Genomic DNA, 16,010 nt, shown 5'->3' on the forward strand with positions numbered 1-16,010 from the left:
CTTTCTCCTCCTCCCCTTCCTCCTTTTTTTAAAATTTTAATGTATTAGTACAGGGTCTACAGGGTTTACAGGGTCTCACTACGTAGATCATAGATCCTACTGGTAGCGATCTTCCTATTTTCAGCCTCTCAAGCACTGGGATCACAGGCCCAGGCCACCACTCCCAGTCTCATTCACGGCTCAGAGTGCCCCGGGGGCGGGGCCGGCGCAGCGTGGCTGCGGTGGCATTCTAAGCAGGCCCTTTAGGAAGATTGAGCCTTTTGACCCAGCCCTTAACTCTGGATTGGTTTTGTGGCTTTCTTTGCCCAATGGGATGGGGCAGTAATTATTTTGTGTATCTTCCGAGATCTGCCTTCCTTGCATTTTTTGCTCTTGCGTTTTTAGGACGCCCAGCCACCCTGTGGCCAAATGGAGGATGAAGGGGAGGAGAATCGAGGCATCTGTTGAGAGCTGGTAGGGGAGAGCAAAGACCATCTTGGGGCAGCCAGCTCTAGTCACTAGATGTCTCTAGCTGCACTGGAAATCCCACGTCACTGGGGAAGGAAGCTGATCTTGTTCAAGTTGCCACGGCTGCAACAAAGGTCTTGATTCTCTTTCTTTCTTTCTTTCTTTCTTTCTTTCTTTCTTTCTTTCTTTCTTTCTTTCTTTCTTCCTTCCTTCCTTCCTTCCTTCCTTCCTTCCTTCCTTAAGGTATTTGGTACAGGGCCTCACTACACAGCTGAAACTCAGTGATTCTCCTGCTTTCAGCCTCCCCAGCACAGGGATTACAGGCATGCGCCACCAGGCCCAGGCTCAGTCCCAGTTTATCATGTCCAGGAGGGGGGCCAGCACAGCATGTGGTGCTGCGAATCGAACCTTGGTTCCTGTGTTTGCCTAAGCAGGTCCTTAGTCCACTGAGCTATTTGACCAGCCCCACAAAGGCCTTGAGATAGGCTGTTTGGTCACCCTCCACCCACAAAGGCAGAAACTCTCATTTCTGACATTGCTGTTCGAGAGAGCCCAGAAGCTTAGCCAGGCTGCTGAGGAAATTCCAGGCTATAATCAAAAAGGCCAAGAGACCATGGCTCTTTGCACAAGCAAAGGAAGGGAAGGCAGTTGAACACCAGCTTGAAACTATCACCCCTGAGGCAGAATTAGGGAAGGGCTCTCTGAGAACCCTACTCAAATAATAACAATCATGTCAAAAGAGATTCTATTAAAACATAGAAAAAAAGTTTTTATGGGCCAGGGATAAAGCTCAGCAGCACAGCACCTGCTTGGCAAGTGGGAGGTCCTGAGTTCAATTCCAAGTAACAAAAAAAGAAAAAAAATTAAAAATTCATCAGACAGCCTGGAAAAAGACATTGGTTTCTATTGAAATCCCAGTTATTGGTATATGGAAGCAGAGAGAAGATTTTTGAAAAATAAATACTGAGGTGAAAAGATAATATAAGAGACACTGAGGGGCTGGTGAGATGGCTCAGTGGTCTAAAGCACCTACTTAGAACAAGCTTAGCAAAGCACAGGGACCGCGGTTCAATCCCCCAGCACCACATGCCAGCCAGCCCCGCCCCCTGGTGGGCTGAGCTGGCCACACACACACACACCACACACACACACACATAAATAAATAAATAAAATAAAAAAGAGAGACACTGAGGAAAGCAGATATAGTAATAGGGCAACAGTGAAGATCTTTCTGCCTTGAAAAAAAAAAAAGCTAAGCTTGCAGGTTGGAAAGGCTCATGGATACTCAGGTAGGATAATACAGGGAAAATATAACTCCCAACCTGATGCCTAGCCTTCAGTGAATAGGCCTCCAGCCACAGTTGTCTTCTGCCCTGACCTCTCCAGGGCCCTACCCTGTCTGACTGCCTACAGTATAGGGATTTGACTAATTTAGCTAACTATGATAGGATTTCCCCCCTCTCCCAGGTATCTCAGCTAATCCTAGTGAAACTTTCCCATTCTAAGGAGAAGAGGGAGGATTTTAATTTCTAAAAGCAACTGTAGGTTCCTTAAAAAGGAAAAAAATGTTAGCCCACCATTGGTTTTCAAGTTTTCACCCCTTAAGGTCAGAAGACAGGGAAGGGAAAGAGGTTCCTGCTGTTAACCAAGAAGAAAATCAACTTACCTGAGAACAAAGAAAATTATCCAGGATCATCGTATGGGAAAACTAGATTCTCAGTATGTCAGGGACTACTCTCCTCTGAAGTTGTTCAAGAGTGTTGTGAGGCCTTGGCTTCATGAATATCTTCAGGCATTGGGTTGTTATTTTAGTTTTAGTAGTACTTCTGAGATATCAAGATACACAAAGCAATTAAGACAAATGACCATGGCTTTAACCCGGGCTTCTCTAAGTCTTTTTCCATAGTTAAATAGTTTTATTTGTATGCCGTTCTGGAAGCTTTGTGCAATAATCCTCACAAGAAGGTTGGTATGACCAAAATGGCCAAGACTCTAGTCATTCAATGGCCTCTTTGTTGTTTAAATATGGCCCAAAGCCCCCAAACTTGCTCTATCACAACTGCTGCCAAACGCTCCTCCTGAAGAGAAACATTACTTCTAGGACAAATTCAGCCTAGAGACCATAGCAATGACCAACAAAGAACTGTTTCTTTTGACCTGACAAGAGCCAACTCCTGTTAGCCAACTAAATATTACAGCGGCACAGCACCTACCTAGCAAGTGCAAGGTCCTGAGTTTGACTCCTGGTTAAAAACAAAACAAAATTGGTTTATATAACAGTCTGGGGATAGAGGTATATTCAACAAGAGGTATCTGCTGGAGAGTTTAAGGAAGAGAAGGACTTAGTACTATCACTTAAAGCCCAATTAGTAAGGGCCCTGTGGCCAGACAGCTCAGCAGACCAGGTTGGATCCCTGGTATGCCGTGCTAGCCCTGCCCCAGGGGTGCACTGAGACTGGGATTGAGACTGGGCATGGTGACCCATGCCTGTAATCCCAGTGCTTGTGAGGCTGAAAACAGGAAGATCACTAGGAGTCCGATCTGTTTAGTGAGACTCCGTAGACCTTGTACTAAATATATTTTTTAAAAAAGAAAGAGCCCTGTAACAGGTCTAGTCAAGTTCCTCCTAAATAACTAAAAGGATAAAAGGAAGCAGCCTTTTTGTTTCCTCAAAGTTGAAAGTCCTGTCACTTCATGAATTTGAGGCAGTGGATTTAGGTTGAAACAAAAGGGCATAAAAACCCATAACTCGGGGCTGGGGGGATGGCTCAGTAGGATTAAGTGCTTGACTGGAAAACACAAGGATCTGAGTTCAATTCCTGGTTCCACAAAAAAAAAAAAAAAAAAAAAAACCATGACTCTTTGTCATCAGTTCATTCAGTCTCACGTAAGTAATTCTTGTTCTGCTTAATTTTAATTTTCAGTTTTAGGAACTCTGCAAATTCTTTATCAGAGCTTTGTAAAATTCTTACCCAGTCCACAGTTATTGGAAATCCAATTTAACTATGGAAAAAGACTCAGAGAAGCCATAGTTAAAGGTCTGATCGTTCACAATTGACAAATTTCCTTATTTCTGTACTAAGCAATTTAACATTAGAATTATGACTGATAGCATACTAGGACCTGTCAGATTCCTAGCAAGCCCATACAACTTGGGAGCGCATTAGTAACACATTTTACATAACTATGTCTGACGTGAATGCCTAACATGTCTGTCTGCAGGCCTTCCATGGGCCCTTCTGGAAAACTGAGTTAGTTTTATATCAAAAAGACAAGTTTATGTACAGCAATTAACCACTAAGAAGAATATATGCAGTGTGTTATTTGTTGAAACTGTACTTCCGATTTGATTTGAAACTGTCTCATTGCTGTTTATCAATAAAATTTTGGAAAAAAAAAAAAAAGACAAGTTTAGAATTTGATGTACAAACCCTGGCAGGATCCGCCCACCAAGCAAAGTTGGCTTCTTATTGGGTTAAAAATCTGTCAATCACAGGGAGCTCTCATGACTTCCTGGCCTTTTGGCTTCAATAAGTCAAAGAAAGAGGTGGTATCCAGTGGCAGTCCCTCTCGATCATTGGCTATGGCTTTGAACGTCAGACTCTTTCTCCTATAATCTAGAAAAAGACTGACGGTAGTTAAAGCCACCTGTTCATTGGGGTGCTAGTTCCTGACAGCCCAAGGGGATTTGGATGTTGGGCTTTGGACTCAAAGAAGACACCTTTTAGACCCGAACCTGAGGGAATCATCCAGCTTGGCTTAATTTGCCTCCTTTATAATTGCGGTTACAAAGGCAGGGTAGGGTTTTGGTTTTCGTTTTGATTTCTTGGAGAGCAATTTTACCAAGATCTCTCGACTTGACAGGATTATTGTAGAATTGGCCACATGCTGAGCTCTCTTGCTTCCCACAGACCTGTTGAGAAGCCAAATAATCTCGCTTGTTGGAAAACTAGATTCCATTTGTGCAAGGAAAAGGCAACCTGACAGGGACTTCTCAGGGGACCAAGGCCAACTTTCCACTGCCTTCCTCTCTGGCATGTTGATGACAATACATCATGGTTGCAGTAACCAATGATGAAAACTTTGAAAAAAAAAAAAAGTGGGTGAAATGTTCTCATTTTTAGGTATTCTCCCTCACGAAAACAACCTTGAGGCCTCTTGCCAAGACAGAGTCAGCGAACAGGTGGTAAAAGAACATGAATTGGAAAAACTGGAAGCTGCTGATTGTGCTGAGGGCTTTTGTTTTCGTGGTTGTTTTTTTTTTTTTTTTAATTGCAAGCCAGGAACGTGGCTGGCTGTGGTTTTACATAACCTTCCAACTGTTACATCTTTCCCTGGGAAAGTGACTTCTGTTAACCATGATGGTATTCAATGCAGCCACTGTAAGGGAGGAAAAAACTCATTTTGTTCCACAGTTCTTAGTTGGATGGCTACTGGAACAACGGAGAGAGAAAAACTGATAGAAGTTCGTCAGTATGTATCTTTCATATGTATATGGGAGGTACCAGGAACTTTATAGACCTCAGAAGTGGCTTTGAATCCCAGTTTGCTTGCTTGCTTGCTTGCTTTAGATTGAATCTAGGGGTCCTTTACTACTAAGTTACACCTCCAGTCATTTTTTTATTTCATTTTAAAAATTTGGAGACTGGTTCTCGCTAAGTTGCCCAAGTTGGCTTCCAAACTGTGGTCTTCCTGCCTCAGCCTTCTGAAGAGCTGAGATTACAAGCTCGCACAACTGTATCTGCAGTATCTTCCGCAAATAGCTGTGAGCTTTTAGAAAAGTGAGGCGGGAGAGAAGGAAGACTGTGAGCCTCTTGGGGTGGCCTCTTGGCGAGCAAATGTGTGGCAGACAAAGGCTGGTGAGCACAGCTTGTTCAGTTGTTACCCTGGGGCGGCAACGAGGAATATTTTGGAGTTCCAAACTGCAATCCAAAACCCACTTATTTACTGCAAAGTGTCAACCTATAATTAAACCTGAATACTGAGGCATTAGTTTAGAAAAAACAATTCATACATTAACATTCTTTTTCTTTTTGTTTTTCTTTCTGTTTTTTTTTTCCCCTTTTTTTTGTGGAACTCAAGATTGAACCCAGAGCCTCCACACTGAGCTACAGCCTCTGCCTTTGCCATTTTTTATTGTTTTTATTGTTTGGGGTCTCACCAAGTCTCTAAGTTGCCTAATGAGTTGGTTGTCCAGTGTCTGCATAAGTCCGAAATCTACCTGTTTGCTTATCCTGTATACCCTTCTCACCACGCCTCTCTTTTGGACCCAGATGTACCACTTGATGCAGTTCTGATTTCCTTCACCTCCACTTTGGAGACACTGATACTATTTGCAGTTTTCTGACAGGAAGCAACACCAGATCCCCACAACACACATGGATCTTGTCACATTTCAAAGAGACTATTTAATCCTCCTCTTCCTTGTACAAACCCACCTGGGGAACAGGAAAAAAAAAAATCTGAACTACAGAAGTGAATTGATGGAAAATTTACACAGACTTTTAGGATGATCTTTATGAACTACATATAAAACTATAAAACTATAAAATTTTGTTGGAATATAACAGTGTCATGCATGTTTTCTGTTTCACTGTTCACTAAATCGTTTATAGCTTTAGGATTTTGTGTGTGCTGGTATTGAATTGAATATTGAGGATCTTCACATTGAACTATATCCTCAGATCTTTTTATTAATTTATTGTTTTATCTTGAGGCAGGATCTCACTAAGTCACTAAGATGCCTGGGCTAAGATTTAAATGTGTCATCCTCCTTAGAGCCTGGATCACATACCAGTGGCACCACAACTGGCACAACTCAGTTTTTTCTTTTTTTCGGAGCCAGGGATTGAACTCAGGGCTTTGTACTTGCCAGGGAAGTGCTTCTTCCACTGAGCCATCTCCCCAGCCCCGCAACTCAGTTTTTTACTTTTTCCAATTTGTTATTAGTACACGTCTGCAGTGCGGAATGTTTACCTTCATCTTATCTGTTGGGAGCCAGGGAAGCTGAAAATTGGTCAAATGTGTGAGAGCAGGCCTGGGCCTCAGGGCCTAAAGCACCTCAGTCCTGAGAGAAGCATCCTGACACTTAATGTCTGCTGTTGGTGACTAGCAACTTTATGTCACCTGATACCAACTTTGCAAAGGTATAAATAAACACCCCTACTGTGGTTCTGGGGTTTTGCCAACCAGGCAGAAGGGCCACCACCTGACCCAGCTCTTGTCTTCTTGTCTATCTTTTCCTCATTCCTGCCACCATTTCTCCCCAGAATACAACAGATCATACAAGAGACCAATGGATCCCTGCACTTAGCAGCCTCTGGAAGCTCCTATTTTACTGTCTCTAAAAGCTTGCTGTTCTACATCTTTTTTTTTTTTTTTCTGGGTTTTTGGGAAGGGCCTACAGAGTGTTCAGGGTCTCACTATTAGATCAGACTCGTAGTGATTCACCTGTTTACAGCCTCCCAAGTGCTGGGATTACAGGCGCGCACCACCATGTGCAGTCTCAGTCGCCAGCTCAGCACGCCCCGGGGGTGGGGCCGGCATGCTATGTAATTTTTAGCCTTTGAGAATGATCCCTCCCTAGACCCGTATTATCTTTTTTTTTTTTTTTTTTTTTTTTTTGGAACCCAGAGTCCAACTCAGGACCTTGCCAGACAGGCACTGCCACTGAGCTATATACTGGACCTAGATCCATTATTTTATAAGGAATTGCAAAATGAGTTCTCATTATTGTGGTTTTAAAGTTTATCTTATTCATGGACCTTACTTTCTGAAAGCATTTTGAATTTGTTCATCATGTTTGATACCTTCTGATACAGTCATCCTGTTGTTATTTTTGGTGTTCAAATTATCTTAGCCTCTTATCGCAGAGTCCTTCAGGTTGTTTCCTTTGTCCTTGTGACACCATCCTTGGCATTTTATGATAATGTCCTTGTTTTCTAGTGTAATCAGAAGTGCCAGACTTGTGGTTTCCTGTCCCAGACCTGGAAGCAGCCATTGTCCCCCCAAAATCTTTTCTTTTTTATGGAAAATTATCTTTTGTTGTTGTTGTTGGCGGAACCGAGGATTGAGCTCAGACCCTTGCACTTGCCAGGCAAGTGTTTATTCTACTGAGCCATCTCCCTGGCCCCATGGAAAATGATTCTTAGAAGCCACAATGTGAGTATTGAGTTGCTTGCTCATTATTCCTGGGACCTTTTCAACAGGTAGAGCCAGGAAATGACAAGATTTTACAAATAGAAAAATATAGCCTGCTCCTTAAAATGATAAGCCTTCATTTTCATCCTAGCTTGGTTTCTTTATGTCCTTTTCTAACCCTGAGGTTTTACATTCCACTGAAATTACCTTGAAAAGTTTACTGGTAGCTTTCTCCAAATCATCAGACCGCTATTTTTAATCCTCATCTCATTTAATTTGTCAACATCTTTTGACTCCATTAATTATAATCCCCTGGGTAGTGGACTGCTAACTGGTGGGCAACATATTACACCCGGCTGCATTAAACTAGCATGGTGCTGGGTGCGGGAGGCCCACCTGAGGGTCGTTGCCAGCAGCATAAAAGGCAGAGCAGGAGACACTGCGAAACGCTGTTAGGAGACGCTGTTGGAAGCGACTAGTTCGTTCTCTTGGGCTGCTCCCCTGCAGGACCTTGTCATGCTGGCTTTCCCGATGAACTTTGGAGGAGCTCTGGTCCCCATCTTGAGCATTGCTTCCTGGCTCTGGAAAGGAAGATGGCTCACTGCTCAGCCTCATGGAAAAGCTTGTCTCATTGGCTTCCCTGATGGGAACTTGGCTTTCCTCATCGCTAGAAGAGCTCGGGACCTCACTGTGGCTGAGGATGCTGTGGTACTTTTGCGGGGAGCTCTGGTGCTTACCTTGCTTCCTGGCTCCAGTCAGATCCCTCAGCCTGCTGGCACAGATCCTTCACCCCGCTGGAGTAGACTTTCTAGCTTCCATCGCTGACCTTTCCGTCTTCCCAGCACAGATGTAAGGAACCAGGCCCTCACCTGGATTCTTTAGTACTTAGCGTGTGGATAGATTTCCTGCACTTGTCATATATGATTCTTGGGTGATTCCTTATAAACTAATATTATAAAATGTGTCCTATATTGTAGTGTTCCCCTTGCAAAAACCCCAAGCCATGACACCCTACTTAAAATGTTTTTGGACTTTTTTTTTTTTTTTTTTGTCTCCTTATGCAGTTCAGGCTGGCCTTGAGCTCACTTTGCAGCCCAGGCTGGTCTCAGACTCACAAATATCCTCCTGCCTCAGCCTCTGGAGCTGGTGCTGGGATTATAGGCGAGCGCCATCACGCCCAGCAACATTTTCTAACTTTTACTTCAGGGTTCTTGCACCATTTGCTTCTCCTCCTTTGTCACGGACAGTGCTTGAATTGTCCTCTGTGTTTGCCTTATCCTCACGTTGCAGATCTTTCTTTCAGGATAATTTTCTTTCTTTCAGAAATACGTTCTTGACTTCCTCTTTTCTGGCTGGAACCATGGAGGGTGTAGAAGAGAAGAAAAAGAAGGTTCCTGCTGTGCCAGAAACCCTTATGAAAAAGCGAAAACATTTCGCAGAGCTAAAGATAAAGCACCTGAGAAAGAAGTTTGCCCAGAAGACACTTCGCAAGGCGAGGAGGAAGCTCATCTATGAAAAAGCCAGGCACTATCATAAGGAGTACAGACAGATGTACAGAACTGAGATCCGAATGGCTAGGATGGCGAGAAAAACTGGCAACTTCTATGTCCCTGCAGAGCCCAAACTGGCCCTTGTCATCCAGATCAGGGGCATCAATGGTGGGAGCCCAAAGGCCCGCAAGGTGTTGCAGCTTCTTCACCTTCGCCAGATCTTCAATGGTACCTTCGTTAAGCTCAACAAGGCTTCAGTTAGCATGCTGAGAATTGTGGAGCCATACATTGCATGGGGTACCCAAACCTGAAGTCAGTGAACGAACTAATATACAAGTATGGCTATGGCAAAGTCAATAAGAAGCGAATTGCCTCGACAGATAATTCATTGATTGCTCCATCTCTTGATAAATATGGAATCATCTGCATGGAGGATCTGATTCATGAGATCTATACTGCTGGAAAAATGCTTTAAAGAGGCAAATAACTTCCTGTGGTCATTCAAGTTATCTCCTCGAGGTGGAATGAAAAAAGAGATCATCCATTTTGTGGAAGGTGGAGATGCAGGAAATAGGGAAGACCAGATCAATAGGCTTATTAGAAGGATGAACTAAGATATCTACCATAGTGCTTTTATGATTTGGTCAGTTAATAAAGTATCTGGGGGCCAGGGAGATAGCTCAGTTGAATAAACGCTTGCCTAGCAAGCACAGGGAACTGTGTTCAATACCGGGTTCCACCAAAAAAAAAAAAAAAAAAAGTTTGGGCGGGGGAGATGGTTCAGTAGAATAAGTGCTTCTCCGCAAAGGCCTGAGTTCAATTCCCGATTCCACCAAAAAAAAAAAAAAAAAAAAAAAAAAAGAAGAAAGAAAGAAAGAAAGAAAGAAAGAAAGAAAGAAAGAAAGAAAGAAAGAAAGACGTTCTTTAGAGTTTCTATAGCGAAGCGGTGTAAAGCAACTGCTTAGGCAGGCTTAGGCAAGCTTAAGCAAGTGCATAGGGACGGTGGTTGGATCCCCAGCACCACTAGCCGCCCTGACCCCGGCCCCGGCCCCGCCCCCAGGGTGGGCTGAGTCAGCCACAAAAAACCAGAGTTCCTATAGAGATTACTGTTGGTAGGAAACTCGGTATTTATATTTGATAATGTTCTTTGTCAGCCGACCTTAGTACTTTATTGGGCTCACAGGTCTGTGTTGACATTTTCTCTGCGCACCAGAATGACATCATCCTCCTTCCTCCTGGCTTTTGTTCTCACGGTTGAGAAGTCAGTCTAGTTCCCTCAGGAGCCCCTCCTTTCCCCATTGTTCAAACTCTGTTTAGGTTGGTACCACACTGCTTCCATTACTAAAGCTTCAGAGTAGCTTATTAAACTGAGAAGCCTGAGTCCTCTGACTTCATGCCTTTAAAGAAAGTTTTAACTATTCTAAGACCTTTCCATTTCCGTAGGAACTTTGGAACCATTTCTGTAAGCTTATACGGAAAGGAACTTTGGATTTGGATTGGAATTTTGCTTCCCCTGACAATTCTTTTTTTTTTTTTTAAATCCAGAAAATGAAGTTTTTACCCATGATCTGCTGGTCTTTGGGTTCTTTTGGAAGTTTATTTTGAGGGCCCAAGAAGTACATGCATATTGTGCAATTTATCCCTAGGCATTTTATATTTGCTAACTGTTATGGTTTATGTCTAGTTGTCCTCTCAAAGCCTCATGTAATCATGGGGCAGATTTCTAGAGTTTATGATTAACTCATGATTCCCTGGGATTACGGCTGTGAGTGCTACCCCTGGCCTGGGGCGGACAGCCTGAATGCAAAAGGCAGGCTTGCTCCCTATTGCCTGCTATTACTCCTGCTGTTGTGCTGCCTCCCACCGCCATGAACTGCTGCCCTCTGCCACGTGCTGCTCTGCCGTGGAGCCAGCTGAGTCTGGCCTGGAACCTCCAGTAACTGCGAGCTAAATAAACCTTTTCTTAAAAAACAAAAACAAAAAAACTTTTCTTCCTTCATTGTGAGTGTCAGGTATTTGGCCCAGCAATGAGAGAAAAGTAACTGAGACACCAACACCAGGCATGGTGGCGCATGCCTGTAATCTCAGCACTCAGGAAGCTGAGGCAGGAGGATCATTGTGAGTTAGAGACCAGCCTAGACTACAAAGTCAGCTCAAGGTCAGCCTGAACTGCATAGTAAACCCTGTCTCAAAAAGACAAATAAATAAATAAATAAAATTTTGTTTGAATTTTTGATTTCCATTTTTGTTACTAGTAAAACATTATGTATTGGTTTTGTATCCTGCACCATAATTATCCATTTAATTCTAGTAGTTTTGGGGTGAGGAGATTAGGAGTCATGGGACCATGGACAGCCATCTCTGAAACAGAGTCTAACTGTATCTTTGGTCCTTCCCGTTTGTTTTCCTGGTACTTTGTCACAGAGTCAGATGGCTAACAAGCCAGCTGTTCCAATAGTCCTTCCTATCAGTCTGGCCCAGGGCCTGTTCCAAGGCTAGGACTTGCATCTCACTGTTATTTCTCTTGGCCTCTCTACTTATTTATTTTTATTTTTTTGTTGTGGGCTGTATGCTCTTATTTTGTTCCAATACAGTGTCAGACTCCTAGTTGATTTTTAATTTTTTAATATTTCCATCACATGAGCAGCTGTGCTTGAGTCTAGCAATCTGATATTTGTCAAGTTGTGATTTTCCTTCATGTTTCCTAGCTATAATTTGTTAGGATTCTACTATTAAAAGCTTTTCTTTTGTATTTATATTAGCATGGGTTCCTGTTTTATCCAGGGTGTTGAAATTAACTATCGTTTTTTACTTTTTGTCTAAAGTCTTTTTGGTTTCTGGTAGTGGGAACTCCTTCAGGTTGGCTTTTGCATTCTCTTCATGGGTTTCATTTCTTAAGCACTTCTTTAGCTTTTGGGACGATAGAATGTTCCAGGTTCATCTTGTACCTTCTCAATTCCAACACTGTAGCCCCCACCCTTCCAACTTTTTTTTTTAAGTATAACATTCAATTTATTATTTCTTTCTCAAGAGAGTTTTGTTCAGTCCATTAAGACCCAGCTCCCCTTACATGGGCTTTGGTGGAGGTCGTGGGGCAGCACCAGCAGGTCTAAATCAGGTGGAGTTCGGTCCTTACAGGCTTCACAAGATAGATTTCTGACCACTGTGCTGTGAATGGCACAACTCACACAGTAGTGCAGCTTCATATACAGCTTGGGAAGCACATAACCGTCGAAGACACTCGCTTCAGAAATGTCCCTGATGGCGGCGGCCTCCACTATGTTCTGAATGACAAACTTCTGAATGGCCTTATCCTTGGGTATGCACCGGGTACAGCTCATGCAGCAAATACGCTGCACATGACAGTGGCCCTTTTTGGCACAATGGTTGTTCCTCCTTTTTCTCATCATCTTGGAAAGGAGGACCCAAAAGAGCCCAATGTTGTTTGTCTGCTCGATTCTTCATTTCTTTTTGCAAAGATAACCAGGTGTGTGTATATTTTCCTGTTTGTTCTTTCTGATGTAGAAGGCATAAGTGCAAGGTGCAAGTCCAAAGTCTGAAATGCTCCAAACCCTGAGGCTTTGGGTGCTAACAGGATGCGATGAAGACACTCACGCCTGACTCCATGTGTTTGGGGGCCAACACCATGCTATGAAGAGAGCCACACCTGACTCCACGTGGTGGGTCACAGTCAAAGCACAGGTATGTGGCAGCTTCTTCCTAGATGCCCACTGTCCCCGGCTGCACACTGGTGAGGGCATGTGCTGGGTGCAAAGAGGGGACTGATGCCTGAAAAGGAAACACCAGGGTCACTGTACTCTCCTGAGGACCAGGAGATAGAACTACAAAGCGTTATGTTGATGACAGTTTGTGGAATTATTTCTGGTTTCATTTCCATATAAGATAGGTGGACAGGGGCCGGGGAGATGGCTCAGTAGAATAAGCACTTCCCTGGCAAATGCAAGGTCCTGAGTTCAATCCCTGGTTCCACAAACAAACAAACAAACAACAACAAAAAAAAAAGGTGAAAAGGGTGCCCCCAAAGCCTTTATTTTATTTTATTTATTTATTTTGTGTGTGTGTGTGTGGAACTGGGGATTGAACTCAGAGCCTTGTGCTTGCCAGGCAAGCACTTATTCTACTGAGGCATCTCAGTAGAACTGATTCTAGTGGATGTGGTAGTTTTAAAAAGTATGATGCACTCTTTAAACTGTCATCTCAGCAAAGCAGAATAATGGGTGGGCAGGGCCACAGAGATAGCTCGGCAGTCTAAGCACCTGCCTGGCAAGTGCAAGGACCCGGGTTCAATCCCTGGCACCACATGTCATGCTGGCTGCATGGACGGAGACCAGGAGTGGTGGCGCACCCCTGTAATCCCAATGCTGGGGAGGCTGAGACAGGTGAGACCCTGTACCACATACATTAAAGAAAACCTAAAAACAAATAAATGATGGGTGGGCAGTTACTTCATAGCATGATCCATATAAATAGGCCTCTTGTGCTAAAGTCCTTATCTCTTGCCCCATTACTGAAACAGAATTACTTCAAAGAAATTTAAATGGTATTTAAACTTCCTGTCATACTGTGTGTAGTTTTTATTTTTCAACAGTGAACTTTCATTTTAAAAAAATTGATAACTGTTTAGACTTTTCGTTAGATTTGGGTCAAGATGTTTGACCCTGAGAGACTTCACTGATGTGAGGAATCAGAGTATGAACAGCGACCTACTGGGCATGGTGGCACATGCCTGTGATCCCAGCACGAGGGAGGCTGAGGCAGGAGGATCACTGTGAGTTCTAGGAGATCAGCCTTAGTTACAAAGTGAGTTCAAGACCATCCTGAACTGCAAAGTGAAATACTGTCTCAAAAATACAAAACAAAAACCAATTTGCCAGATACATTAGAAGACATTTGCATAAACCTAGGTGTAGTGGTGCAGGTTTGTAATCCCAATACCCTGGAAACTGAGGGAGGATTATAAATTTGAGGCCAGCCTAGGCTACGCGAGAACCTATTTCAAAAACCAGCAAAACAAGAGAGAATGAGGGAAAAGAAATTGCCTTAGTACTATTTAAACATTTCCCTTTGAACTCAGGAGATTGAGGCAGGAGATTGCTGTGAGTTCAAGGCCAGCCTGAATTATACAGCAAGACCCTGTCTCAACCTCCCCTAAATATGTAAGTAAATAAATACTAAAATAAAAATTTTCTCTCTGCGGCATACATTAGTAAATGATACCTTAATAACTCTTATATTGTTGGAAACAATGATTTTTATAAATTTTTACTTAGACCCCATCCCAGCACGAACACCTTCTGCTTAACACCAGTATCGCATCTCCTGCTGACTCTTCTGAGCTGCTCATGGAGGTGCATGGAAATGGGAAGAGGCCCAATCCAGAGAGGAGAGAAGAAGGTCATTTTGGCAGATACCGTTCCTCCTGAACCCCCTGCCAAGAGAGTGTGTACCATCAGCCCTGCTCCTCGGCATAGTCCTGCTCTCACTGTACCTCTTATGAATCCTGGCGGACAGTTTCATCCTACTCCTCCACCTCTTCAGCATTACACCTTAGAAGATATTGTAACTTCCCGTCTGTATCGGGAACCTATCAAGATGCTAGAACATCGGGAAATTCGTGAGAGGCACCAAAATCTCAGTCTAAATGGAGGTGATCAGGATGAATTGGTAGACCACCGTTTGACTGAGAGGGAATGAATGGAAACACCTTGACCATGCCCTGAATTGCATAATGGAAATGGTGGAAAAAACCAGGCGCTCCATGGCAGTTCTCAGGCGCTGTCAGGAATCTGATCAGGAGGAACTGAACTACTGGAAAAGACGACTTAATGAAAATACAGAGATGAGGAAAACAGGGACTGAGTTGGTCTCCAGGCAACACAGCCCCGGGAGGGCGGATTCTCTAAGTAGTGGTAAGGGCAGAGTCTGACAGAAACCCAGAACAAACGCCAGCTTTTGGAACCTACCTGATATGGCACGTCTCTTTGACTTTAAAGAACACTGGTGCTAGATTGTGGAGTTGGGGAGACATGGGTGATTACAAAGAGTATTTAAGAAATGCTCGTTCTTCCTCGTGGAGAATCAATATACCTGTGAATTATTCTCTGTGCACACGCACACGCATTACATCACAATCAGAGTGTTTGATTGCAAAAGCGTGATTCAGACCAGATGTGGTGCACATCAGTAATCCTAAACCAAGAGTATCACACATTTGAGCTCAGCCTGGGCGGCTTAGTGAGACCCTATCTCAGAAAAGGGCTAGAAATATAGCTCAGTTGGGGCTGGGGAGATGGCTCAGTAGGATAAGCGCTTGACTGGCAAATGCAAGGATCTGAGTTCAATCCCCAGATCCGCCAAAAAAAAAAAAAAAAAAAAAGAAAGAAAAAGAAATATAGCTCAGTCCAAAGGCCCTATATTCAATCCCCAGTAGAATAAAAAGAATTAAATTCAGCCTGATTTAATGTACTACCACTCAAGAAAAATAGTGTACGTTTTACCTCTTCTGCTTTCACATAGTAATTAACACAGAATATTTCTGTAACCTTAAAAGCTGTGAGGACTTCTCCTCATCAGAAAACAAGCAGTCCTGCAGCAAAGATAATATCTATGTGTTCTCTAAATAAATTCTTCTGATACTGAAAAAATAAATAAATAATTTTTTACTTATCTAGCTTGTGTTTTTGTTGGATAACAGGTCCTTACATGGTTCAACATAAAACCACATTTGAAATCCTGCTTTGTTTTGTTTTGTTTTTGGTACTGAGAATCAAATTCAGGGCATAGCATTTACTAGGCAGGTTCTGCACTGCTGAATTTTGTCCCTGGCCCAAAATCATGCTTTGTTTTTTGTAGTGTCTTTTCAAGTCCAATGTATTTGTCTGTCTGTCTGTCTGTCTGTCTGTCTGTCTGTCT

At 43.1% G+C, this 16,010-nt stretch overlaps 1 pseudogene; it reads left to right on the forward strand.

Annotated features, from left to right (window-relative positions):
* The first annotated feature begins 14,398 nt into the window (after positions 1 to 14,398).
* On the forward strand, positions 14,399 to 15,024 carry LOC105742047 (annotated as a pseudogene).
* The last annotated feature ends 986 nt before the right edge of the window (positions 15,025 to 16,010 follow it).

This window comes from Octodon degus, unplaced genomic scaffold (genome assembly GCF_000260255.1).
Source record: "Octodon degus isolate 3935 unplaced genomic scaffold, OctDeg1.0 scaffold00033, whole genome shotgun sequence".
Lineage (NCBI taxonomy): Eukaryota > Metazoa > Chordata > Mammalia > Rodentia > Octodontidae > Octodon > Octodon degus.